Below are 25,753 nucleotides of genomic sequence, written 5' to 3' on the forward strand. Positions count from 1 at the left end.
TTTAGTTTCTTATCTATTTTCTCTTTTAAAAATAATATATATGAACACATTTGAGAAAATTTGACTATCTAGAAAAGCAGAAAATGTTAAAAGCTATATCAACCATAGTTCTCCTTCTCAAAGATAACCACTGTAAACACATTGATGTGTTTTCCTCAAACTTTTTTCTGTACATAGATCTTGGGATTCCCCCCCATTTGATTTACATAATGTCACACATATGAATATTGAATTTGAATATTGATGTGTTTTTTTTTTACTTAAGATTAGCACATGCTTTTTGATGGCTGTATGATGCTCCAGTACCTGTGAGCATGCCCTCATCCATGCAGCCATCTCCCATCATTGGCTCTTACAGTTGTCGCAACTACTAGAAACACTCATCTCTGCATCTGAAATGTTCGTATGAGACAGCGTCTCCTTGGGACAGGTTTCCAAAAGTAGAATGACAAAGAAAAGGTAGAAGCACGGTCAAGGCTCCCACTCCGTCCACCCTGCGTCACTGCTCTCCGAGCTGGCTGCACCGTCCTGATGGCCCCGAGGGCTGCACAGCAGGACCCCTGCATCGCGCCTCTCCCACACTGAGGGTGACCCTTTTATTGTTCACTTTCCTAAGTCAGAGAGCCCCGCTTTTCCCCAAGGTCACAATGAGAAGACTACCTAGAAGGAAAAGGTCTGCACTTCCTGTAGTTGCGTCATTGAAGGTGCTATCCCTTGGGTAGTGTAAGAGCTCCCACTTAAGAGTTTATTGCAAAGGAAGCACGTTTTTCTTTTTTAATGGAGTTTATAAGCAGAGGTTTCAGTGGGTTCATCCCTGCCAATCAAGTATTGAAGGGCAGGTTTGGGGAGATTGGCTGGGCTTTCAGGGGCTGGAAGGCAGGGTATTGTGTATCCAGGAGGTTGGGACAGAGCGGGCCAGCAACAGACCCACCTTGCTGAACCTGGGGAGGCATGGAAGGACAGGGACACACACATAAAGGGACAGAGAGCTGAGGGGACATGACCCGGGAGGGCATGTCATGTGCGGAGAAGCCCTGGAATGGGGGACTCAAGAGAGCTGGTTCCAGGCCAGCTACTGATTCACCTTATGACCACGGATGGGTCACTTCTGTCACTGGTGGGGCACTCTGGGAGGCCTCTTGGGGGAGCCAGGGCTGAGGGGGATGTGGAGCTGCAATTCAGTTACCACAGAGGCCTCAGCTGAACCCCCAAAACTCCGGAGCTGGGTGGCCCTTCAGACCCTTCAGGCAGTGGGGCACACCACAGCACCCACAACAGCCCTCTCCGACCTTCCAATACACAGGTGTCAGAGTAGACAGAGCCCCATCTCTATAAAGATCTGTGACTCTGATGTGGTCCCAATGCCTGGGGCCACCTATCTGGCCCTGGATAGGGCAGTGGTGCCAGAGTCATCCCCAAAGACAAGGGTGTCTCTGGGTGGGAGGTCTGAGCCTGGCCTTGACCTCCGTGGGTGGGGCTGGGTGACCGAGGGTTTGTGGGGCATCTCACCGAGCAGACATGTTGGCCATCCTGCTGCCCGTGTTCAATTTCTATCAGGAGCTAGTATCCAGCCAGCAGTACAGCCTGCAGACCCTGGCCACCTGCAAGCAGAACATTGACTGACAAGCTGCTGAAGCACTATGAGGCCAAACTGACTGCAAGGAGAGAGTTTTGGAGACCTTCCTTACTGACCCCATGTTCCAGCTGGCATTTAGCCCTGTCCTTGAGGGCAAATGCATGGGGAGCCCACTGGGGGCCATGACAGTGAGGGCCACATCTGGGAGGAAGCCACACCTGGGGGCACCAGGGGGCCATGGCCGGGAGAGCCCAAGCCCTAACAGGCCCCAGCTCTGGGCTGCCTGGAGAATGGGGTTAGAGCCAGCCCCTGACCTAGTGGACCGCAGGCCTGTCCAGCTCCACAGAGCAGGCAGTGTGGGAAGGCGAGGGGGAGCTCCTGGTCCTGAGCCCACCTCCAGGCCCTTCCTCTTGCTGGCTTAGAGCCTCAAGCTCTGGGCTCTTGCCCTAGACAAGACCCTGGAAAAGTCTCCACATTAGAGTCTGAGATCAGAAGTGCTGTGGGTGTCCATCCTCAGCCCTGCTCATGGGAGTGCTGGGAGTTCAGAGAACCATCCTTCATCTGCTTTCTCTCTCCCTCTCAACATTGCTGCTTTCTCTGACTTGCTTCATCACAGTCCCTCTCCCCCTGCCTCTCCCTCCTGCAGATTCCCAGGCACATTCTGACACTGCACGAGCTCCTGGCCCACTTTTCACATGCACATCCAGCCAACAGCCTGGACGACGCCAGGGCTAAACTGGGGGGGTTGTCTGGGTGAGCTCGCCTCCCGGGTGCCACCGCCAGTGGACAGGCCAGGGCTGAGGATGCTCCCCAGCGGGAGTTTGCTGAGCCCCAGATGGTAAATCTCATATTCAGGTTAGGATCCCAGGAGGTGGTGTTTGGGGGAACCCCAGCCTGCCCCACCTGGAAGCAGGGTCCCCGGAACAATCTGAGTTCACAGCTGAAGCCCAGGGGGCAGTTGGTGGGATGGTGTGGGTGGTGTGCTGTCCCTGGCACAGTTGTGGTTTGAGGAAGGGCCCTGGGCACTCACGTGGGCCCATCTGCCAGGATGGGGATCGGCCCAGGGACTCACAGGCACTCTGCCAACTTCCTCTGTTCTCCAGTGTCAGTGTCTCACAACTTGTGGTATAGGAGCCCCAGAGGGGAGCCTGGGTGGTAGGCCTTCATGAGCCCAAGACTGCAGTCAACAGCAGGCAGTGTCACAAGTGGACAAGCCGATGACTTGTCCAGTGTCAGAGGCCCCAGCCCTCTGGTCAAGGCACCACCGCTGCCCCTCTTTCAGTCTCCAAAGCCCAGGGGGAACCTTCCTCTGCCAGGGCAGAAGCAGGGGGACCAGGGAGGAGGCGCCTACAACAGCCCAGGCAGCAGTTGACGGTGGCCTGCAGCAGGTGGTGGCAGTGGAGGTGAGGAGGAGGTTCAGATTCAGGGTGTGTTTTGAAGATGGAACCAACAGGAGTTTTTGATGCATTAGATGTGGGGAGAGACAAGATGGGAGTCAAGGGCGATTCCAGAGTTTTTGGCTGAGAAAGCAGAAGGTTAGAGTTGCTGCTAACGGGGATAGAGAAAGGTGCAGGAGGGGCATGTGTGGAGGGGGAATCTTTCTTGTTTCATTGGAGCTTAACTGGGGGCATGTTGAACTTGAGATGGATAACATTGTGGAGAGGACAAGAAGAGAGCAGGGCATTTGAGTCTGGAGTGTAAGAGAGTGAGCCATTCGGGAGCCATCAGCTCGGAGATGGGATTATAGTCACAAGACTGGTGAGATCACCAGGGGAGTGAGTTTAGGCAGGAACGAGATGTGCACCAGGAGCTAGGCCCTGGGCTCTGCACCTTATGGAGACCAAGATATGATGAGCAGCCTTGTACTCAGTGATGGGCTGCCAGAAGCTGCAAAGGAGGGTCGGTCTGCAGCGTGTGAGGTGCTGTCCCCAGCTCTGCCAACCACTCAGTGCCCTAAATGGCTTCCCGAATCCAGCAAGAGGCAGCCAGTAGGGCCACGGATCCCAGCTGGGCAGAGGGAGGACCAGGCTGGACCAGGGCAGGGCACAGGCCCCGGAGTGGAGGTTCATTCAGGGAGCAGATGTAATCAGAGCGTGATTGTAGACTAACAGAAACCATTGTGGGGTGGAGACCCCAGTGCTCTCGTGCCGCAAGTAGCCAAATCCTGCACACTTCCCCAAGGAGAAGACTTGGGACACCAGCGAGGCTCCTCATCCCTGCGGGATGCCCTGTCCTGGTGCGGGCAGGGGTGAGGAAGGCACATGGGTGCCAAGGCATTTATTCTAAGATCCTGATCCCCTTTCCCACAGCCTACTCGTCCTTTGTCCCACCTGATCACCTGTACCTGGCCTGAACACAGCCCTACTGGCACAGAAGAGGGTTTTCCTATCAGCCTGACAGCAGCCCTTTCATCCTCCTCTCTCCCTCCGGGGACTGAGGAAAGCTCCCAGCCCGGCAGGAAGCCATCAGATAACAAACCCTCCCTGGCTGTGCTCAGAAACACTCCTCCCCTGGGGCTGACTCTCTCCTACCTCTGGCCTTTGTCCTGCTTTTTCTCCTGAACCTCATCTCTTAGGCTCAATGTAACCCAGGTCATCAGTTCCAGTTCCCCCGGGAGCCTGCGGCCCTGGGAACTCCTCCCCAGCTGCGTGGACAGTGTGGCTCTCAGCACAAAACCCAGCCGGTGCTGGCAGGAATCCTGAGCAGCTGCAGCTGGCACTTGTCTAACAGTCAAATTAGTGTTGCTACTCTGGGATCGCCCCCTTGTTTGAAGCAAATACGGCCCTCCTCAGCAAAATCCCCACCCTCTTCAAAAGAAATGGTTCTGCTTACTTTTGCTCACCTCCAAATATGAGTCCATCTCCAGGGAACTAGCATATCTTTGAAAGGTGCCTCCCTAGAAGAGGGCTAGGGCCTGGGTTGCTGAGAGCATTGCTGGGAGGGACGGACTGAGGCTCCTAAGGAAGAAACCCCATCTCCATGCCCCAATCTGATAACCAGAAAACAACGGATGATAATAGTTTTATAATAACAACTTTGAAACCAGTGATAATAGCAACAGTGATCACTGCCCTTTATTCAAGCACCTGCCGTGTAGGCTGGGCCTGAGGTCAGCACGTGAAATGCGTTGTCGGGGGAAGAGAGAATCTCCCTCTGCCCTTTTCCTTAGGGTTCTTAAGGCTGACCAAATAATTAACAAGACAGGTTAGCAGGAGAAAATAATACCAAGTTTAATAACATGTATACATGGGAGAAAGCAGGGACACTGCGTTTCTCCACAATAGCAGAAATTCTCGTCTTAAATACCATGTTCAGCCAATGACAAAGGAGGATGTTGGGGGTGGGGGTGTCAGTTACAGGAGATTATCACTAAAGCACTGTAAACAAGAGTAAGGTTTATTATGCAGTTTTAAGGCCTCACCTTCCACATTGATAAGTTTCTAGAAATGAGGTCATCCCCCCTCTTCCCAATACAGAGAGGGAGATACCTTTACAAATGGAGACTTCCCTTGTAAATGATTGTCTGGCAACTCCTCACAAGGCCATCCAGAGAATGTGGCCAGAGAGACAGAACTTCCGATAAGATGGGCTTGTTGGTGCCTTTTCTATTGTAACCTCTATCCTACATTATCTTTATAGCAGTCATGATAATAACTCCTTCCTGAAACAGATCTTTTGTTTTAAATTCTTTAGGCAGTTTGGGAGGGGAAACTCAAATATTCTTCCTGAGTCCTTATTGTCTTCAGCTCGAAATAATCCACATACCAGAGTGGTGCTTCCTGGGGTAGCTTGCCCTGAGCACCATCAGCGTTCTCTTCCATCCTCACTCTGACCTTCTACAGGTGAGCAAACTGAGAGTCAGAAGGGACCAGTAATTGCTCATCACGCTGAGTTCATTAATCACGGATCCAGCTCAACCAGTGTCATCTCTCATTGCTCGGAGGGTTAAATTGGACGGTGTCTACTGCCACACACATTAACCAGCCCTCTTGGTGATCTGGTCGTGCTTGCAGAATTTGAGGCATCAGCAGACAAATAAGAGGTTTTGTGCTTTTCTTGGAGTAGGTGGGGTACTTTTTCCAGACGCTCCTCCCCACAAAATTACTAACATCCTAAGATTCCTGAAAACCCACCAAGGCTCTTAGCAAAGTTGGCAACTCACAGGCCTCTTTTCCCACCAATGCCATTTTTAAAAAGCAGTTAAATGGCGCCACCTGCTGGAGGAGGAGTGTTGCGGCAGTCAGAACAGGACAAATAGGAGAGTTGTCCTTATTCTCAGACTAAGGGGAAAGGTGTGTTCTGCTTCCCCCCAGAAGTGCTGGAGCCTACGGGAGTCAGTCTTTCCATGAGCCAGTGCGATTGCCAGGTGCTCAAAAACTAAGCCATTCCAGGGCAGAACATTAAGGAAGCAACTGTATAAAGTGCATTGGAGGAGGGGTGGAAAGAGTAAGTGCAAAGGCCCTGAGGCAGGATGGGTGGGTGGAGTTCGATGGATGGAGACAAGACCAGTAGTGGTGTGGGGCACAGAGTAATGAAGAAATGTTGTTTCCTGTACTCCCGTCCTCCTCTCAGTTTTGCCGTCTCTTTTCCACGTGGTTCAGACTTTCAGATCAGACCTGCTTTCTAGCTATTAATCTCCATTTCCTTCTCTCTGAAATAAGAACACCTGTCTCCTTGGGCTGTCAGAAGGATGATGTGAGCTCATGCCCATAGAGTGCCCAGCACAGCAGGTATTCAATATGCATTCTCTCTCCCCCTCCGTGACCACAGTCTCCACCTGAGCATCTGGGGTGCCAGGCCTTCTTCCTAGGTCTGGCCAGAGGCCCGGCATTCCCTTCTTCCTGAGAGTTGGGGGCAGCCTGTCTCTGACTTATTTTCTGTCCCCACAGGATAATGCACAATGAAGTAAACGAGACAGAGATCATCCAGGAAAACATAGCCATGGAGTGCATGATCATCAAAGGCTATGAGACCCACCTGGACACCAGCCAGACTTTTGTGAGACAGGGCATGGCACCCTGCCTCCCCCCAACCTCAAGGTAGGCCCCAGCAGTGGTGGCATTCGGGGACACCACCAGTTGGTTTGGCTACCTTGTGCCAAAAACCTGCCAACATGATTGCGGAGTATTCCAGGGCTGCTGGAGGAATGTGACAGCTGTATGTAGATGTCGGTATCTGCACACATGGATGCAGATATTACTGGTTTTCACAGTTCCCTTCTCTCCAGATGTACACCTGATTCTTCCCAGATGCCCTTGATGTGTCTGTGGATGTCATAGTAAACACTGACATGTCCTTTTGGGGAGAGAGGAGTGGAGGATGAAGACAGATACTGATTGGCCCCGTGAATCACAAGCATGTTCAGCATCCGAGTGGAAGTCGTGTGGGTCAGTCCCTCTGTCCCTTGCTCATCATCCTTTGCCCCTTGCGGGAGGCCGTGATCATAGCACTTCTCACGGGTAGGAGGTTGTCTTCACCCTCAGCCTCCACTCGCCTTGGGAGCGGTGTTTGAGAGGCACAGCCCTGTGAGGGGGCAGCTAGAGGCTGTGACTGAGGGGACTGACTTCCAACTCGGAGACGTTAGAGCCACTAGGACTTTGAGAGTCACCTCTTCAGATTCCACTTGCTGTGGGACCCTCAGCTTCTGCTTACATGCCCCTGAGGTGACCTCCACCTCAGATGGGCCTCCTGAGTTCCTTCTATCCAGCCCTGGGACTCTCTGAGCAGATGAAAAGCTCGCCAGACCCTCGTGCGCCCTGTGCAGCTGCCTTTGGCCCCTGCTGCCCTTAGCAAGGGTATTGTTGACTTGGAGTTCTGTCCTGAGCCCCTCTGTGTGGCCCCTGTGCCTTTTCCCTAGGCTGACCCTGTGACCTGCTGGGTCCAGAGCCAGCCTCCCTGTGTCCTGGCTCCCCCTGAGCTGCATTGGGTCCAAGTTGGAAGTGCCCCAAAGAATGACCTCTCCTGGGGTGGGCAGTGTCACCACAGTCCAGGAATCTGCTCCATTGCCCTGAGCCCAAGCATTTCCTCCCCTCCTGAGGGGCTTGGACTTGAAGACCAGACAAGAGGGCCCAGCAAGGTTCCCGGCAGTGATGGATGTGGGCAGGAGGCAGAGTGGTGGTCCAGAGCAGGCCTGGGGAGATGGAGCGTCAGGGAGGGCTTCCCGAGGAGGCATCACTGGAGTCGAGTCTTGAAGGGTAAGTAGGAGTGCACAGGGTGGAAGGGTGAAGGATGGGGCTCCTTCCAGGCCAAGGAGCAGCACTCAGGAGCCACAGGTAACTTGCCCTGGAACTAGAGTGGGAGCAGAGAGGGGAGGCGGTGGTAAGGAAGGAGAAGTGCTGGAGCAGCCTGCTGGCGGGCCTTGAAAGCCTGAGTCCCGAGGACAGTGAGGAGCTGGCGGAGTAAGTGGGGAGAGGAGGCCTGGAGCACGTCTTATGGGAGCGGGGATGGCAAATGTGTTCATCACAGTCCCCTGCTCTGCCCGGGAGTGGCTTCCGAGTGCACCTTGTTGAGAACTGGGGGGCTCTCTGGGCTCTGCAGCCCAGCATGTCATGACTGATGGGTGATGTCTGCTGCGGCTGTGTGTGGCAGCAGGTGCCCTGTGTCTCTTGCTCATCCCTCTGGGTCAGAGCCAGCTCCACACTTGTCCAGCCTCCTGCCTCCTCCAGACCCAGCCCTAAAGAGGTACAGCCTTTTAGATACAGGATACAACCTTCCTTAGAGAGGGAGTACAAACAATACCCTAGTTGGCCTAAATTCAGCCACCAGTTAAGAAAGCCTTCGGGTTCAACAATACACTTATCTTAATTTCAATCACAGAAACTAACTCCTAATCTAATACTGCATTAATCTATTAATTCATAGAAGTAGTACTGTTACTATAAGCAACAAGAATTATTTCTCCTTGCATAATCTTAGAACAGATAATCACCAAAAGTTAACAATAAAATAAATTCAACCCAATAATTATTTATTACATTAATTGTTAACCCAACACAGGTAGGCATTCAAGGAAAGATTTAAAAAAGTAAACTCTGCAAACACAGCCCCCACCTGTTTACCAAAAGCATCTCCTCTGGCATTTCTGGTGTTACAGGCACTGCTTGCCCAGTGACACGGTGTAAAGGCCGCAGTGACTGGACCCTGCAAAGGCAGCATCATCATTTGTTGTCTAAATGAGGACTTGTATGAACGGCCACTCGAGGGTTTTACTCTCTCTTACTTTTAATCAGTGAAATTGACCTTTCCCTGAAGAGGCGGGAATGACAAAATAAGACAAGAAGACCCTGTGGAGCTTCAATTAATTCAAAAAAAAAAAAAGTAAGCCAAATCAAGGGATAACAAATCTTAAATGGACTAACAATTTTGGTTAGGGTGACCTCAGAGAAGAAAATAACCTCTGAGTGATTAGACCAACTAGTCAAAATATTTCATCACTTATTGATCCAAAATATTGATCAACAGAACAAGTTACCCTCGGGATAACAGCACAATCCTATTCTAGAGTCCATATCCACAATAGGGTGTATGACTGCGATGTTGGATCAGGAAATCCCAGTGGTGTAGCCACTATTAATGGCTCATTTGTTGAATGATTCAAGTCCTATGTGATCTGAGTTCAGACCAGAGTAATCCAGGCATTTTCTATCTATTCTATATTTCTCCCAGTAAGAAAGGGCAAGAGAAACAAGGCGTACTTTACAAAAGCACATTCAAACTAATAGATGATATAATCTTAATCTAATATATATATGTATATAGCCCTGCCTATGAACGGGGTTTGTTAGGCTGGCTGATTAATTGAATGAAACGTAAACCTGTATAGCCAGAGGTTCAATTTTTCTCCCTAACAGCATGTTCATAATCAATCATCTTTTATTAATTGTCCCCAATCTACTTTCCATAGCATGCCTTACACTAATTGAATGAAAAGTATTAGGTTATATATGACTTCGTAAAGGACCACACATCATTGGCCCCATGATCTGTGGAGACAACAGTATTTACATCAATGTCACAAGGCCATCAGCTGGAGTTCACACTGGAAAACGTACCCAGGAAGACAGCCTACAAAGGACCCATTAGCACACAACAGAACAAGTAATGTGGACTTTTGTCGATGACCCTGTGAAAACATACCTGGGAAGACACCCTACAAAGGACCCACTAACAAACAACTGAACAAGTCATGTGGACTTTTGTCGATGACCTAGTATTTAAAATGGTAGGATAAAGATGCAGGACTCTAAAGTGTTCATGGAAATGCTGAATGCACAACTCAGAAATAAGGAATAATCGACAAGGTAAACCAACTTCAATAGATTTATAATTGCTTACATGTACACAGGAAGAGTTTTTGCTGAACAATTAAGTATTCGTGTATTTGTCTTGATCAAAACATGAAACTTTATGTTGAATAAAAATGGGCCATTTTCCTGTATTAGTACATTACTACTCATAATTTAGTCAATTTCTATAGTTAATGGAGTTATAAACATAATTACAAAGTCATGCATCCATCAGAAAACAACTATGAGTGAATCTGGAAATTGTAGGGCCAAAAATAATGTTTTCAATGTTATGTATTAGAACATGTATATACATAACAAGGATGAGAGAAAACTTTGATTAAAGGAGATTAAAATGTAATCTAATCTTAAAAGAGTAAAAAGGGTGTCAGTCCTGGGAGACTGGGGATAGGCAGTAAAATTTCACAGAATTCTGAGACTGGAAATGGGCCATTCCCTACTTTCATTTTTTTATTGTCGTTGCCAAGGGAATTTTTCCACCAAGAACAGAGAGATGGAGGGGAAAGAGGACATGGAAGGATATTACAGACGTGAGAAGGTTTCCATTTTCAGGACACCTTAGAGCAGCCAGGTGTCCATATTCTAGACCATGTAACCACAAAGAATTTCCCCTGGCAGATGCCTTCTGTAGCTCTTCCCTCCAAATTTACACTCATTGCTCCTGGTGAGATCATCCTAAATGAGAACAGGCTGGGAGAAACACAGAGCTGCCTGGAGGAAAGCCCATCTTGTAAATTGACCCTGTGCTGGAGCTGGCTGGGCAGAGGACAGGAGCTGCACGATGGATACCGACCCCACTTCAGTCCAGGGACTTTCTTTTATTGCCCAAAGCACTGGCTGTAACACTGAAGTTCGCTGAAGGCCAATGGGATGAGGTGTAAGACTAAGGTGTCGATAAAACACATGATGCAACATGTTTTCATGTGTAGCAATATGTGCACAACTAGGGAGAAGGGCCCTAACATCTTTATGATCCTTAAGGGGAATTTGACTCACACCAATTTAGGGATCATTGGCAATAATGTGTCATGTAGAAGAAGGATCGTCAATCTAAACGAACTTATTCACACACTCAGTGTCCTAGTCTGTATGGGATGTCTTAACAAAAATACCATAGACTGGGTACTTTATTTTTTTTGCTGAGGAAGATTCACCATGAGCTAACATCCATGCCTGTCTTCCTTTATTTTGTGTGTGGGTCACACCCACAGCATGGCTGCTGATGAGTGGTGTAGGTCTGTGTCCAGGAACTGAACCCATGCTACCGAAGAGGAGCTCACTGAACTTAACCAGTAGGCTGTGGGGCAGGCCCCTAGGCCAGGCACTTTTGGGGTTCCTTTTGTGTGTGTGAGGAAGATCAGCCCTGAGCTAACATCTGATGCCAATCCTCCTCTTTTTTGCTGAGGAAGATTGGCCCTGGGCTAACATCTGTGCCCATCTTCCTCTACTTTTTTATGGGATGCAGACAGAGCATGGCTTGACAAGCTGTGCATCGGTGTGTGCCCAGGATCTGAACCTGCAAACCCTTGGGCCACCATAGGGGAGGACCCACACTTAGCCACTGCACCGCCAGGCCATCTGTAGACTGGGCACTTTTAACAACAGAAGTGCATTCCTCACAGTTCTGAAGACTGGGATGCTCAAGATCTAGGTTCAAGCTGATTTGTTTTTGGTGAGAGCTCTCTTCCTGTTTTGCAGAAGGATAGCTTCTTGCTCTACCCTCATCTAGCAGAGAGAGCTCTGGCCCTCCATCTCCCTATAAGGGCACTAATCCCATCATGGGGGCTTCACACTCATGGCCTCATCTAAGCTAATTAACTCCCAAAGGCCCCACTTCCAAATACAATCACTTCGGGGATTAGGATTTTAACTTATAAAATTGGATTACGTAGACATTCAGTCCATAGCATTCATGAAACCAACAATTAACACATATTTATAGAAGTCATACAGCCCCAACTGAAGAATGTTCTGGAGATCATGTGGCAAATGATACAATGTCTTTCCCTTTACAGAGTCTTCTAGTGGAGGCAATAAAAATTAACAGCCAAACAAAGCTTGTGATATTAAAAAGCTAACATAGATCAATTATGACAGGTTGTATTTACAATTGTTTTCTGGTAAGACAGGTCTGATTATCAGAGTCCAGATTAAGCAAATTCCCCTGGGTGAGGGCATGTGTGGCTATCTCACCTAAAAAGGCTCTTTCCTTTTTGAAATTTGATTTCATCTAGTCCTGTTTGCTTCCACATCCCTTTGGTGTTTTCAATCTTACAGTATTTATTAAATCAATGTTTAATTGTTGCTCTGCCTTCACCACAACTGACTGGAAGCAGAAGTTACTGGACTTGGCTGAAATGAAATTTCAGTTCATTTTTCCTCCTCTTTCTGCTCAGACTCTCTTCTCTCACTGTTGAAATAGCAAATGCCTTAGGGGAGAAGCCACGTGGAGCTGGTGCTCACAATCTTCTGCTTCCCTCATCTCAGAGATTGTAGACCCCCAAGTCCTGTCTGCACGGGATGTTCTAAGACCCTTCAAACAGCTGTTCTGTGTGCATTGTACAGGTTTTCTAGCTGCCCCAGGAAAGCTACTCAATAAAAGTGGAAGCTGCAGTAATTTTACCCTGAAATGTTTTAAACCAATGAGCATTTGTCATTTTTCAATGAGTATTTCTATAATTTTATAAGAACATTTAAATAGGAATTTTAACAGCAATAATGGCTGTTCTTTGGCCAGAATTCCATGTCATTCATTGTTTGAAATTATATCTAAGCTTTGATGGACTCTCCTCAGTGCCTTTTAAAATATCACTGTTCCTTACATTTAAATATCTTGTGATGGGTTTGTATCAGTCACCTCTTTTGTACCATTTCAGATCCTCTTGGGTCCTCCTATCCTTGAGTCGTATGTCATTTAGCAACCAGCTTTGCAGGTATCATATTTGTTTTATGCAAGTGCCTCCTGACTGCTCCTGACATTTTGTCCCTGTGCCCTCTGCCTCTCCCTCTTGCCCCGGGGTGTCCATGTTGATGCTGAGGTGTGAAAAACTTCCTGATCAAGCCCACACATGCACGGCCATGCTCCTTGTTGTATGGATGTGTGTGTGTTCAGCAATTCTGTATGGTCACAGGGTGCACGGCTATTATGGCATCTATGTGAAGGTGTGTTTTGTTGATGTCTGTGTGTGTTTAGAGAGTTCAAGTCACTGTGGGCTCTGAGACAGTGAGTGGTGTGTATGTGTGTGAGTTTGTGTGTATGTTCTGAGTATCAGTGTGCATTATCAGGTGTAGTTTACAGACTGAATGCTGATGGTCATTTACAAATAGTGTGTATGTGGGTGTGGGTGTGTTGTCAGCATTTCCATGTGTTCAGAGGATGTCTGTCATTGTGGGAATGTGTAGAATAAGTATGTTGTTACAGATCAGCATGGGCACCAACACTGTTTGCCTGTTACTAGTTCAACACTCAACACCCCTGAAGAAACATTGAGTCCAGACATTTACAGGCCCCATCAGGCCCACAGAGATCCTACTCAGCTGTTTTCTTCCCATCACAGAAATATGAACAGGTAGCCAAGGACCACTTGATATTTGAGAAAATCCTCTAGCATGAAAAATGGAGCAAGAAACACATACACTGAAGTGAAGGACTAAAGGAGTAGCAAGGAAATCCAGAGATCATAGTGAAACTTCAATTGCATATCTAGTAACATCTTCAAAACAATTAGACATGGGCCGGTCCCATGGCCTAGTGGTTAAGTTCAGAGAACTCTACTTCAGCAGCCCAGGCTCCATTCCTCGGCATGGACCTACACCACTCATCAGCGGCCAGGCTGTGGTGGCAACCCACATACAAAATAGAGGAAGAGTGGCACAGATGTTAGCTCAGGGTGAATCCTCATCAGCAAAGGAAAAAAAAAAGAAGATAAAACATCCATTAAGTGTATATATATATATATGTATTGATGTTACTGCACAATATTGGGGTTCTCTTGCCCAATGCACATTAAAAAAGCCAGTTATTTTGGCATCAGCTTTTGGGAAAAGAATTGTAGCTTTATTTTTGTGAGATTTATCTGCAAGGAGACAGGGGCCATGTGTCTGTCTCAGATCTGTCTCCCCGATCCAGGGCTTGGGGCACAATTTATGGGATGAAGGGCAGGGTGGTCTGACATGTGGAAGTAGATGATTGAAAGTAAGGAGAAGTGAGGTAATGGATGATCTTCACAAGCAAAGTCAAGCTTTGTGGCTCTTCATCGGATGTGTGTTCAGAAACCGGCAGTGTTACGATGATCTGAAGATGGAGCTTTTAGATGCTTGATGTCAAAAATATCATTTATCGAGCATTTGCGCAGGTGTAGTTGATGGGTTGGTGGTGTCAACTGGCCTGAACTGGACTAGGGGTCTCAGTTCCTGAAAGAAAACTCTTAACTACTCTGTTGATAAGATGGGGTCAGTTGAACTGGTCCTGGAGGGCCCATGGTTATGTTGGTATATGCATATATACGCATATGCCTGAGATTATCTATATGTGTGTTAAATGTAGAATATATGCAAATCAGGCTCTAGTGAAAGTGGTCAGGACAGATTTTAATCAGTAATATACCACTGCAATAGGGAAGAGGGAACAGGGTGAACTGAACTCAATTTGATTTGTACAGAGGTGACTGGGCATTTGAAAGGGAGAATGAGGGAGCAGGCAGAGGGGTGAGCAGGGGCTCAGTAGAGTCAGGGAGGGAAAAGTTACAGAGTGTTGGTCAGTGCAGTGTAATCTGGCCAGTTGTGTCTGCTGGTTGGAAATGATCAAAGTTTCACTTTTCTCCTCTCACAGAGTCTGGGAGACAGACACCCTATCCTCATCTCAATGAATGGCTCTCAGGACCTTGAGAAATGCATTCGTTGGTTATTAGAGACACTTATATATATAAGTGTCTCTAAATATATATTTATATATATATTTTTTATATATATATATATATAAAAATCAAAAGGACAGAGGAAATATTCACAGTTGTAAGCACTTTTGGGTAAATGCTCTAAGAAAGGGATGTCGGAGGCAAATGATTGAGTGTTGGCCAGAACAAACAGTCAGTTCTTTTGGCTGCTTTGAGCTTTCTCAGGCCGACACTCTTTAAGGGGGCAGGGGTCATCCTAGGGATGTGGATTTGAGCTGTTAGAAACTGTGTCAGTGTTTAAGTCTTATAATGCGTGTGGAGATGTGAAACCATTTGTGCTGAGAGGCTGTAGTTATTATAGGATAAGATTGAGGCCTAGTCAAGAAGAGGGCTCAATGGAGCCTGGCTTGAGTTTGGTCAAGTACAGGATCATATATAGAAATAAGATATGTACATTTTTTGGATAATATAAATCATTATATTGAATAATATAATATATTGAATTAAATAATATATATAATGAATATATATTGAATGTGTATAAATAACATAAGTATGTGTACATATATTTGAATTAAATAATATAAATATATAGAAGAGAGTGACATCAACATCATGGCAGAGTGAGCTTCCCCTATTGAACTCTCCTCCTCTAAGACACAACAAAAAGGACATTCATAGTCCAACAGAAGCTATTCACAAATAATATAAATATATATATGATTTCAAGGAATATTCAGACATAATAGAAATTTCCAGGGCCAGCTCCGGGGCTTAGCAGTTAGGTGCGCGCACTCCACTGCTGATGGCCCGGGTTCGGATCTCAGGTGCGCACCAATGCACTGCTTCTCCGGCCGTGCTGAGGCGGCGTCCCACATACAGCAACTAGAAGGATGTGCAACTATGACATACAACTATCTGCTGGGGCTTTGGGGGAAAAAAAAAAGGAGGAAGATTGGCAATAGGTGTTAGCTCAGAGCCAGTCTTCCTCAGCAAAAAGAGGAGGATTAGCATGGATGTTAGCTCAGGGCTAATCTTCCTCACAAAAAAAAAAAAGAAATTTCCAGAATTAATAAAAGACTTCTATTCTAGATTCAGGCAGGTGAACACATCTCAAGCATAATTAAAAAAAAAAAATCTAGAGTTAGATCCATCCAGGGAAACCAAAGAACACCAAATACAAAAGAAGATATTCAAAGCCCCACAGAGGGACAGAACACTTACAGAGACTTACATTTAGACCTATGATACATTTCTTAACAATGGAAGGCAAGAGAGAGTTGGATTAAATCTTAAAGATACAGAGAGAAAATGACTTTCAGTGTATACCCAATCAAACCATATCTCAAGAACTGGGGTGAATTACAGATATTTTTATGCAAACATTTACTAAGAGTATTACCACCAACAAATGCTCATTAAGGAACTTCTAAAGAATGTACTTTAAGGGGGCCAGCTACCCAGTGTAGAGGTTTAAGTTCAGCACGCTCTGCTGCCAAGGCCTGGGTTCATGGGTTCAGATCCTAGGAGTGGACCTACACCACACATCAGCCATGCCATGGTGGTGACCCACATACAAAATAGAGGAAGACTGGCACAGAGGTTAGCCCAGAGCTAATATTACTCAAGGAAAAAAATTAAAAAGTAAAATGAATGTACTTTAACAAAAAATTGATAGAAGAAATGCTAAGATGTAAAAATGGATTGTGAGGATAAAAAAGGGTAAACATCTGAATAAATCATTGAAAGCATGACTTTACCAAACAATAATAATATTGACAATGTATAACAGATGGAGTTAAAAACTAATGACAAGGGAACTTCTGTTTTAGAGTAGACTAAGACAGGAAAGCACACTTGCTGCAAAACCGGACAAAGCCAGATAAATTATAGATATATTTTTAGAGCATCAGAGAACTTCAGAACCAACCAACTAAAATTCCAGAAAGAAGAAAAACTCTTTTATGTGAGCAAGAATTTTTACCTTTCTTTCCCCCAGAAGCATTTTCTGATTCTGAGTGCCTGTTGAGGATCTGGCTTGCTCAGTCTGAGCCTCGGCTAGAGAAAAGAGAAACTAGGCAAACTTGTAGTGATTCTGCAGGATTGGTGTGGCAGAGGAAACCTGAGTGCTTTCACACACACAACTGCTCTTCCTCACAGCACCTGTGCTAAGTTTTGGTGCCACACAGGAATCCGGGGAACTAGGCCAAAGCTTCCATAAAGCAAAGTGAAACCTCCAGAAGTGGTGGAAATGGCCTAAGTCCAACATACTGCTAGTCTGACCTTCAGGGAATTTGCCATATTGTGAAGCGATGTAAGGTAGGAGGCTGGAGAGCTGCGCTGAAATGTCTGAAGGGCGTAGCTGAATATTCTGTGGGCTCCCAAACCTGAGGAGACAGAGATCTACGAGACTTAGAACCAGACGCCTGTGCGGGGGAGGGGAGCAGAGCAAACAGGAACAGGGGGAAAGCGGAAGGGCTAGGTTTACTAAAAGTGAGACCCAGCCCCAAGTCTGATCAACATCTGATTGGACTCAGGTGCTCCAACTTCACTGTTTCCCAATGAAGGAAGACAAGGTCACATGGAGCCTCTCGAGTTACATTACACAGACCTTCCAAAGACACTGGTGAGAAGATGGAAAAGGCAAGCCACAGACTGGGAGAAGACCTTTGCAAATCACATATCTGACAGGACTATAAAGAACTGTCAAAACTCAGCAATAAAAAAATCCAAGTTTAAAATGGGCACAGAATTGGACACTTCACAAAAGAAGATAAACAGATGGCAAATAAGCTCATGAAAAGATGCTCAACGTCATTAATCATGAGAAAAATGCACATGAAAACCACATTGAGATACTGCTATGTACATATTAGAATGTCTAAAATTAAAGATGTTGACCATACCAAGTGTTAATGAGGATGGAAAGTCACTGGAACACTACTACATTGCTGGTAGGAACACAAAGTGGTTCAGCCTCTTTGGAAAACAGCTTTCAAGTGGAGTTTGTTAGGCTGCTGTAACAAATTAGCACAAATTTCATGGCTTAAAACAGCTCAGATTTGTTTTACAGGTCTGTAGGTTAACAGTCTGACACGGGTCTCCTTGGGCTAAAATCAAGGTGTTGGCAGAGCTAGGTTCTTTTGGGGGGACTCTAAAGGTTAATCCATTTCCTAGCCTTTTCAAGCTTCTAGAGACAACCACATTCCTTAGCCTATGGCCCCCCTCCTCCACCCTCAAGACCAAGAACTCGGCATCTCTCTGGCCCTGCTTCCCTTGTTGCATCTTTTTTCTACTCGCCTGCTGTTCTTTCCCTTTTAAGGGCCTTTGTGATGCACTGGGCCCACCTGGATAATCCAGGATAATCTCCATATTTTAAAGTCAGTTGATTAGCAACCTTAATTCCATCTGCAAACTTAATTCACCTTTGCCAAGTAACCTAATGTATTCCCAGGTTCCAGGGATTAGGACATCTTTCTGGGCCATGACTTTGCTACCACAAACAGTTTTTAAAATAAAGTTAAACATACACATATCATGTGACCCAGCAATTCCACTTCTAGGTGCTTACCTAAGAGAAGACTAACGTTCACACAAAAACTTGTTTGCAAAGATTTATAGCAGCTTTATTCATAGTCAAAAAAGACAAAACTGAAAATAACTCAAATGTCCTTCAACTGGTGGATGGATAAACTGTGGTACATTCATACAATAGATACTACATTCAGCAATAAAACAGAAGGAACTGCTGATACAGGCAACAACATGGATGAACACTAAACTGAATGTATTTTGCTACATGAAAGAATCCAGACTCAAAAGGCCAAATACTGTAGGATTCCATTTATATGATATTCTAGAAAAGACAAACCATAGGGAAAGACAACAAATCATTAGTTGCCAGGGGTTAAGGGTGGGGGAAGAGTTGACTACAAAAGAACAGCTGAAGGGAGTTCTGGTTGCTGGAACTGTTCTGTATATTGAATGTGGTAGTGGCACAGCTCTATGCATTTGTCAAAACAGTTGTACAAAGAGGGAAACAAATACATCATTTCTCAGTCATCAGATTGGCAAACCTTTAAAAATCTGACAATGCCGATCTGACAATTCCCAGGGAAAGGATGACTCAGACACTGTTGGCGAGAATGGAAATTACTAAAACTTCAGAGGATGATTTGGCTGCAGCTCGTCAAGTTGCAGATGAACATCAGCCTCTGGACCAGCAATCCACTCACAGGCAGGCGTCCATTCTAGGGAATCCACGTGTGCTCGAGGAGACACACACAAGTATAGTTATTAAACATGGTATGGGAATGAATTAATTGTGGTTAGTAGTTATTTAAAAAAGAAAGCAAAAAATGCATATGGGAAAAAATCAACCCTGCTGGCTACATATATGATCTGGGAAGGTAACTCACTGGTTTGTCTACTTAATAGTACATAGCACAGAGAGCACTGTACTAAGAATCTGGAGACAAGCATCTGAGCATATAGTTCCAACTCTGCCACTAAGTAGCAGTCAGACTATGGATGACTTAACTTGAGAAACCTCACTTTTCATTTACTGGAAAATGAAGAGGTTAGGCTCTACAACCACTAAAATTATTTCCAACAACTCCATAAATCTATACTTCAATAAGTCAACAATCAAAAATTATATTCCAAAGTACCTATGTTCAGAAACTGTTTTTCCCAGACACCCTGAAATTAGAAACTATCAGGGAAATAGGATATCTTAAAATATTGATACATAGGGCTGGCCCCGTGGCTTAGCGGTTAAGTGCACGCACTCTGCTGCCTGCGGCCTGGGTTCGGATCCCAGGCACGCACTGACGCACCGCTTCTCTGGCCATACTGAGGCCGTGTCCCACATACAGCAAATAGAAGGATGTGCAGCTATGACATACAACTATTTACTGGGGCTTTGGGGGAAAAAATAGATAAATAAAATTATTAAAAAAAATATTGATACATAAAATGGCCCAAATTTCTTGGTACGTCTATGACAAGCTGTTTAATCAAGATGGTAACTCAGAAAGAGCGTATAAACAGCAAAACCTACCATATTGACTTGGGTCACCCTCAGGAAAAACATATGTCCTCTCCCACTTTAACATTCCAAAACAAATTCACCATACTAGTGAGTCCGTCTTGTCAAGTTCAGGTCTGTCTAGCCAGAAGTCATTCATGTATATAGTAAGATTTACTTCATTTTTTAACAAAGATAAAAAGATAAATGGCTTTTTATATTTTTGCCTGTTTCATCTATAAAGATCTTACATTACAATTTAATAGCTTCAGACTGCTACAGTAATTTAAAGAGCATTTTGAAACTTGTAATATGCCATGTCCAACAGAATCTAGTAAAAAAATCAGTAGTTCACAATCCAACAATGCTTATTTAGATTCATTACCAACAATCCTTACACTTCAAAGACACCAATAACCAACATGTCATTTGTTCCTCCTGCAGAATTTCATAGGTTGTTAAATTCTGGTATCATCCAAAAGTATAATTAGGATGCTATCAATAAAATGTATTTTTTTATCAGAAATATTAAAACTAATGATTAAACTATTAAACTAAATGATTAACTAAATATTAAAACTAATGGCAACTAACGATCTGTTGTCTTTCCCTATGGTTTATCTTTTCTAGAATATCATATAAATGAAATCCTACCGTATTTGGCCTTTGTACCTTTCACCCTTTCAGTTGTGGGAGGTCAAGATTTGGCCACCCTGAAATCCATCTCTTTACCTTGGTTGTTTTCTCTAGGGACATTTGACCTCCCCCACTAACTAAAGAATTTGACATAGTAACTCCTTCCTGGAACAGATCTATCATGATGGCTGTAAAGATAATGTAGGATAAATGTTACAATAGGAAAGACACCAACAAGCCCATCTTATCCGAAGTTCTGTCTCTCTGGCCACCTTCTCTGGATGGCCCTGTGAGAAGTTGCCAGACAATCATTTACATTTATAAGGAAAATCTCCATTTGTAAAGGTATCTCCCTGTCTGTTTTGGGAAGAGGGGAGAATGGCCTCATTTCTAGAGGCTTATGAATGTGAAACGTGAGGCCTTAAATCTGCATAATAACCTTACTCTTGTTTACTGTGCTTTAGTGGTAATCTCCTGTAACTGACTCCCCCCATCCCCAACACCCTCCTTTGTCTTTGGCTGAACATGGTACTTAAGACAAGAATTTCTGCTATTGTGTTGAGAAACGCAGTGTCCCTGCTTTCTCCCATGTATACATGTTATTAAACTTGGTATTATTTTCTCCTGCTAACCTGTCTTGTTAATTATTTGGCCAGCCATAAGAACCTTAAAGAAAAGGGCAGAGGGAGATTCCACCTCTTCCCCCAACACAATCAAATCAAAATTTGAAAATTCTTGTTCTATGAGCTTTCCAAATCTAAATTCTTACAATTCTAAATGAGTATGGAGACAAAACACACACTACATACTACTTCTAAAAACCTCCTTATCCGATTTTAATTTTAGCACCAACTGCCAAGAAAATCCTTTCCACTGAAACCAAAATTCCGTACACATTATGTCAATCATCAATTGATCAGTCATCAGTCTATGTTAACAGAAGGTGAGTTATTATTAGGAAGCTACATAATTTGCACCAAAGACTGTTTAAAGCTCCTTTCATTAAATGCAGTTTACAACAATTCACAGGCTTCAAAGTTCCCCTTGCAAATATAGAGTCAATTATCAGAAACCATTAATGGGATTAGGCTTTTCTATAAAGGTGGTCCCAAGGAAGTAGGAACGCTTATTTGTTTAAAGAACCCAATGAGGAGCCCAATAGCCTGCGCGGAGTCAGGCAGAGGAGCGCTGACCACAGTCCATCTTCTGAAGGAAAGTGTTCACCCCGGGATGTCGAGACCTGGCCTAGACGGGGCCCCCGGGGACACGAACTCAAGGGCTCGAGCAGAGGGCAGGCGACTCCCTGCCGCCCCCTGCACCTCCGCTGGGTGGGCAGGAGGCCCCGCCAGGGTGGGGCACCGCCAAGGCAGAGGGACCCGCCGGCCAGGCGGCACTCCTCTGCTCCTCCAAGGGACAGAGTTGGGCTCCCCCGCCTGGGGCAGCCCGCCAGCAGCCCCGGCCCCCGACCCCATCCGCCGACCCCCCCACCGCGGTCCCGCCATCTGCGGCGGAGATCTCCACGCCGAGCCCGCCGCCCACCGCCTACCTCAGCGCCGCCTCCTGCTCAGCGCTCCTCCACACTGCAGAAAGGAGAGCTCCCCTGTGCTGAAAATCATGGAGGAAGGATCCAGAAACCGCCAATCCCCCTACACAAACCTCCGAGACAGCCACCTGCGCACCTGGGGCGCCACCTCCAGTGCACACGCCTCGGGGCTCTCCAGCTCGCCATCCCCTCTGCCGCTCTGAGAGCCAGTCTTGCGCATGCGCGGGCCTCCAAGAACAATGGGAGCCGCTGGGGGGCACCGGGAGGGGGATGGGGGTGCGGGGACCAAGGTGTACCTGAGAGGGAGAGCGGGAGCTGGCTGGCACTCTGCAGTCCTTGACTCTGCTCTCCCTGGATGACCATCAGTTCCTGGAGAAGATCTGCCTTCCCTTGAGGCGGCTCCTCCTGTCCTGAGAAGCACGTTACATGATCTAACATTTGTTTAAAAAAGAAGAATGACATCCTTAACACCTGATGTGTCGTGTCCCCAGAAGAATTATCTGCTTCCCCAGAAGACTAGACAGTGAGCAGCTGGGACTGAGTTCTGACCTAGGGAGGAAGGACGCTGAGGGCACAGCTGTCTCCCCTCTGCTGGCTCCTTCCTCTGAGTTGTGGCCGTGATGGGGCCACAGCGTTGGGGACTCGTGCAGGTGACAACGCTCACATGTTTGCCCACCATATTACATTTCTTATGGTTGAGTGGTTAAAATGGGAGGCTAGCTGTCAGTTTTTCTCATGATTTCACTTGCAGAAATGTCTTTGGACAAAGAAGTTTGTTTTCTTAAGTTCTGATTTTTATAATCAATAACAATAGTTAAAATACTTATTTTCTTAATCTCATTGGCATGCTAAAACAAACAAGTCACTTGGTTTTCACCAAATTGGCCACATTTTCATTAAAACTTTGGAAGTATTGCTGTTTGAGGTAAAGAAAGCATTTGAGAAGAACAATTGCCCTTAGATAATATCTTCCCAGATAAATGGACAAACACACAGTTATGAGCCGTTCTGAGGGGCCTGGGAAATCCAGTTTGAGTTCTACAATGGATCATCTGAAGTAAGGTTAAATTAGTAATTTTCTAAGGAGTTTGCTAGTAAATATTCACGTCGCCTTCATCAAATAGGTCTGGTGATTTAAATGAAGGTTGAGCTTAATGATAAAAGTTTTCAAGAAGACTGAGAAATATTAAGTAAATGTACTTAAAACAAAAAGGTGCAAATCAAAGTAAAGCCTGCCATTATCCTCTTTAAAACAGAGTCACAGTAGCACTATTGTCAAGGTATGAGAAGGAATAGAAATGCTTTATAAAGTCAATTCTTCACTTCTAAAGGACCTAACGTGACATTCTAGAAATGTCCATAGTCTTTCACTCATCTAGATTAAAATTGCTCAATTTATATTTTAAAGACTAGTGTATCTGAGGGCAAAATATTCAAGGTCAGTGTTTAATTGTTTTTCATTGTTGCAAAGTACATGGGTATAAAGTGTGGCTGAAATACATGGTCTTGGAGAAGAAAAATATATAGAACTTATTTATCACTCTCACAGCATGTCCTGACTTAATCCTGCAAATATCCCAAGAATAAAGCCTCAGTGAATTCCATTCTGTTCTTAGATATGACATCTTTCATTTCTAATGAATATTCTCAAATTAGGCTCTAGCTAGTAATTATGTTCCTGATGTAAATAGGCAGTAAAAAAGAATCCATGCTTGATTACCTCGGGCTCAAGAGGACTACTTAGAACCAAAATTTGTTTTTTGCTTTGTTTTTCTTTATCGATTTCTTTCTTTCTCCTCAGTGGAGTCGGCAGATAAATGACACAGAAAGCTGAGAGACTGGAGGGCAGGGTCTTGAAGAATGTAGGATTTCCTAATCTTCCAGATCTTTTTTATCTTTAAAATTCTGTGATTTTTGCTGTTTATATAGGAGTTCATTTTTTTCATTATTTCTCATAATGATCATAATAGTGAGACTAACAAAACTTAACACCTGTGGAACATTTTTCGTCGTAAAAATTTATGTCATTCTGACAACTGTTAATATTTTAAAAAGCCACTAAGAGATAACCTGATGCTCAGAGGATTATTAGGGTGGTGAGATTGTTCTGTACATAATGGTGGCTACATGTCACTATATGTGTGTCAAAACTCATGTAACTGTACAACACAAAGAGTGACCCTTAATCTAGGGACTGTAGTTCATAATGTGGGAGATCAAGATTTGGCCACCTGAAATCTATCTCTTTACCTTGGTTGTTTTCTCTGAGGACATTTGACCTCCCCCACTAACTGCCTAAAGAATTTGACATAGTAACTCCTTCCTGGAACAGATCTTCTGTCTGATGGCTGTAATATAATGTGTAATAGATGTTACAATAGAAAAGGCACCAACAAGCCCATCTTCTTAGAAGTTCTGTCTCTGGCCACATTCTTTGGATGGCCCTGCAAGGAGTTGCCAGACAGACATTTACATTCACACGGGAAATCTCCATTTGTAAAGGTATCTCCCTCTCTGTATTTGGGAAGAGGGGGGATGACCTCATTCCTAGAAACTTATCAATGTGAAAAAGGAGGTCTTAAATCTGCATAATAACCTTACTCTTGTTTACTGTGCTTTAGTGATAATCTCCTGTAACTGACTCTCCCCACCCCCAACATCCTCCTTTATCATTAGCTGAACATGGTATTTAAGACGAGAATTTCTGCTATTGTGTTGAGAAACGCAATGTCCCTGCTTTCTCCCATGTATACATGTTATTAAACTTGATATTATTTTCTCCTGCTAACCTGTCTTGTTAATTATTTGGGCAGCCATAAGAATCTTAAGGAAAAGGGCAGAGGGAGATACTCTCTCACTTCCCCAACAATAACAACGTTTCAATATTGTTCATTCATTATAACAAACGTATCACACTAATGCAAGGTGTTAATAACAGGGGAGATGGCACTTGGGAGAGAGGGGAGAGGCAGTACGGTGGGTGTATGGAGCTCTATGTACTGTGGGAGATCAAGATTTGGCCACCCTGAAATATATCTCTTTACCTTGATTGTTTTCTCTGAGGGACATTTGACCTCCCCCACTAACTGCCTAAAGAATTTATACATGGTGGCTCCTTCCTGGAACAGATCTTCTATCATGATGGCTGTAAAAATAATGTAGGATAGAGGTTACAATAGGAAAGGCACCAAGCTTCTTTTATCAAAAACTCTGTGTCTCCTGACCACATTATCTATAGATGACCCTGAAAAGAATTGTTTTCCTGCCCTCTGAAGTCCCAAACCACTACCCGCCCCCAACACTCTCCTCGCCTTTAGCTGCGATACTTAAGCAAGCAGCTTAGACAGAGGGACGAGTTGCTCATTTCTGAGTTTCTCCCATGTATACACGTGATTAAACTTGGTATTATTTTCTCCTGCTAACCTGTCTTGTTAATTATTTGGCCAGCCATAAGAACCTTAAGGGAAAGGGCAGAGGGAGACTCTCTCCCTCTCCTGACATACTATCTGTTCAATTCTCTGCGAATCTAAAGCAGTATTGTTAAGAATAAAGTGTTTAAAGATTTTTTGAAAGGCACCGAAAGGCGAGCTAACACTGTAGGGCATCTATTTTGTGCAGAAGGTCAAGGAAGAAGAAGTTGAAATGATTTAAAAAGTTCACCTTGTGACAGTTTGAATTGTGGTGTGTTTCTGAAGCCTTAGACAAGGGCAGGACATAGAATTTGAGACAGGAATGAAATAAAGGATAAGGAAGACATCAGCGTGATCA

General features: G+C 45.1%; 1 protein-coding gene across 20 annotated transcripts in view; it reads right to left on the reverse strand.

The window, feature by feature from the left end:
• The window catches only part of LOC131410571 (ral-GDS-related protein-like), a 221,444-nt gene that overhangs the window by 157,614 nt on the left and 38,077 nt on the right, over positions 1-25,753 (reverse strand). For 4 of the 20 annotated variants that reach the window (XM_058548683.1, XM_058548682.1, XM_058548680.1 and 1 more), the window contains exon 1: positions 22,282-22,515. The exons of 2 other annotated variants lie outside the window; for them this stretch is intronic. The gene's annotated coding sequence lies outside the window, so the exon portion shown is untranslated. Of the gene's footprint in view, positions 1-22,281; positions 22,518-25,753 lie in introns of those variants that run through there. 14 more of the 20 variants (XM_058548688.1, XM_058548692.1, XM_058548691.1 and 11 more) reach the window with 11 other exon arrangements.

The sequence above is a fragment of the Diceros bicornis genome, chromosome 10 (genome assembly GCF_020826845.1).
Source record: "Diceros bicornis minor isolate mBicDic1 chromosome 10, mDicBic1.mat.cur, whole genome shotgun sequence".
Classification (NCBI taxonomy): Eukaryota; Metazoa; Chordata; class Mammalia; order Perissodactyla; family Rhinocerotidae; genus Diceros; species Diceros bicornis.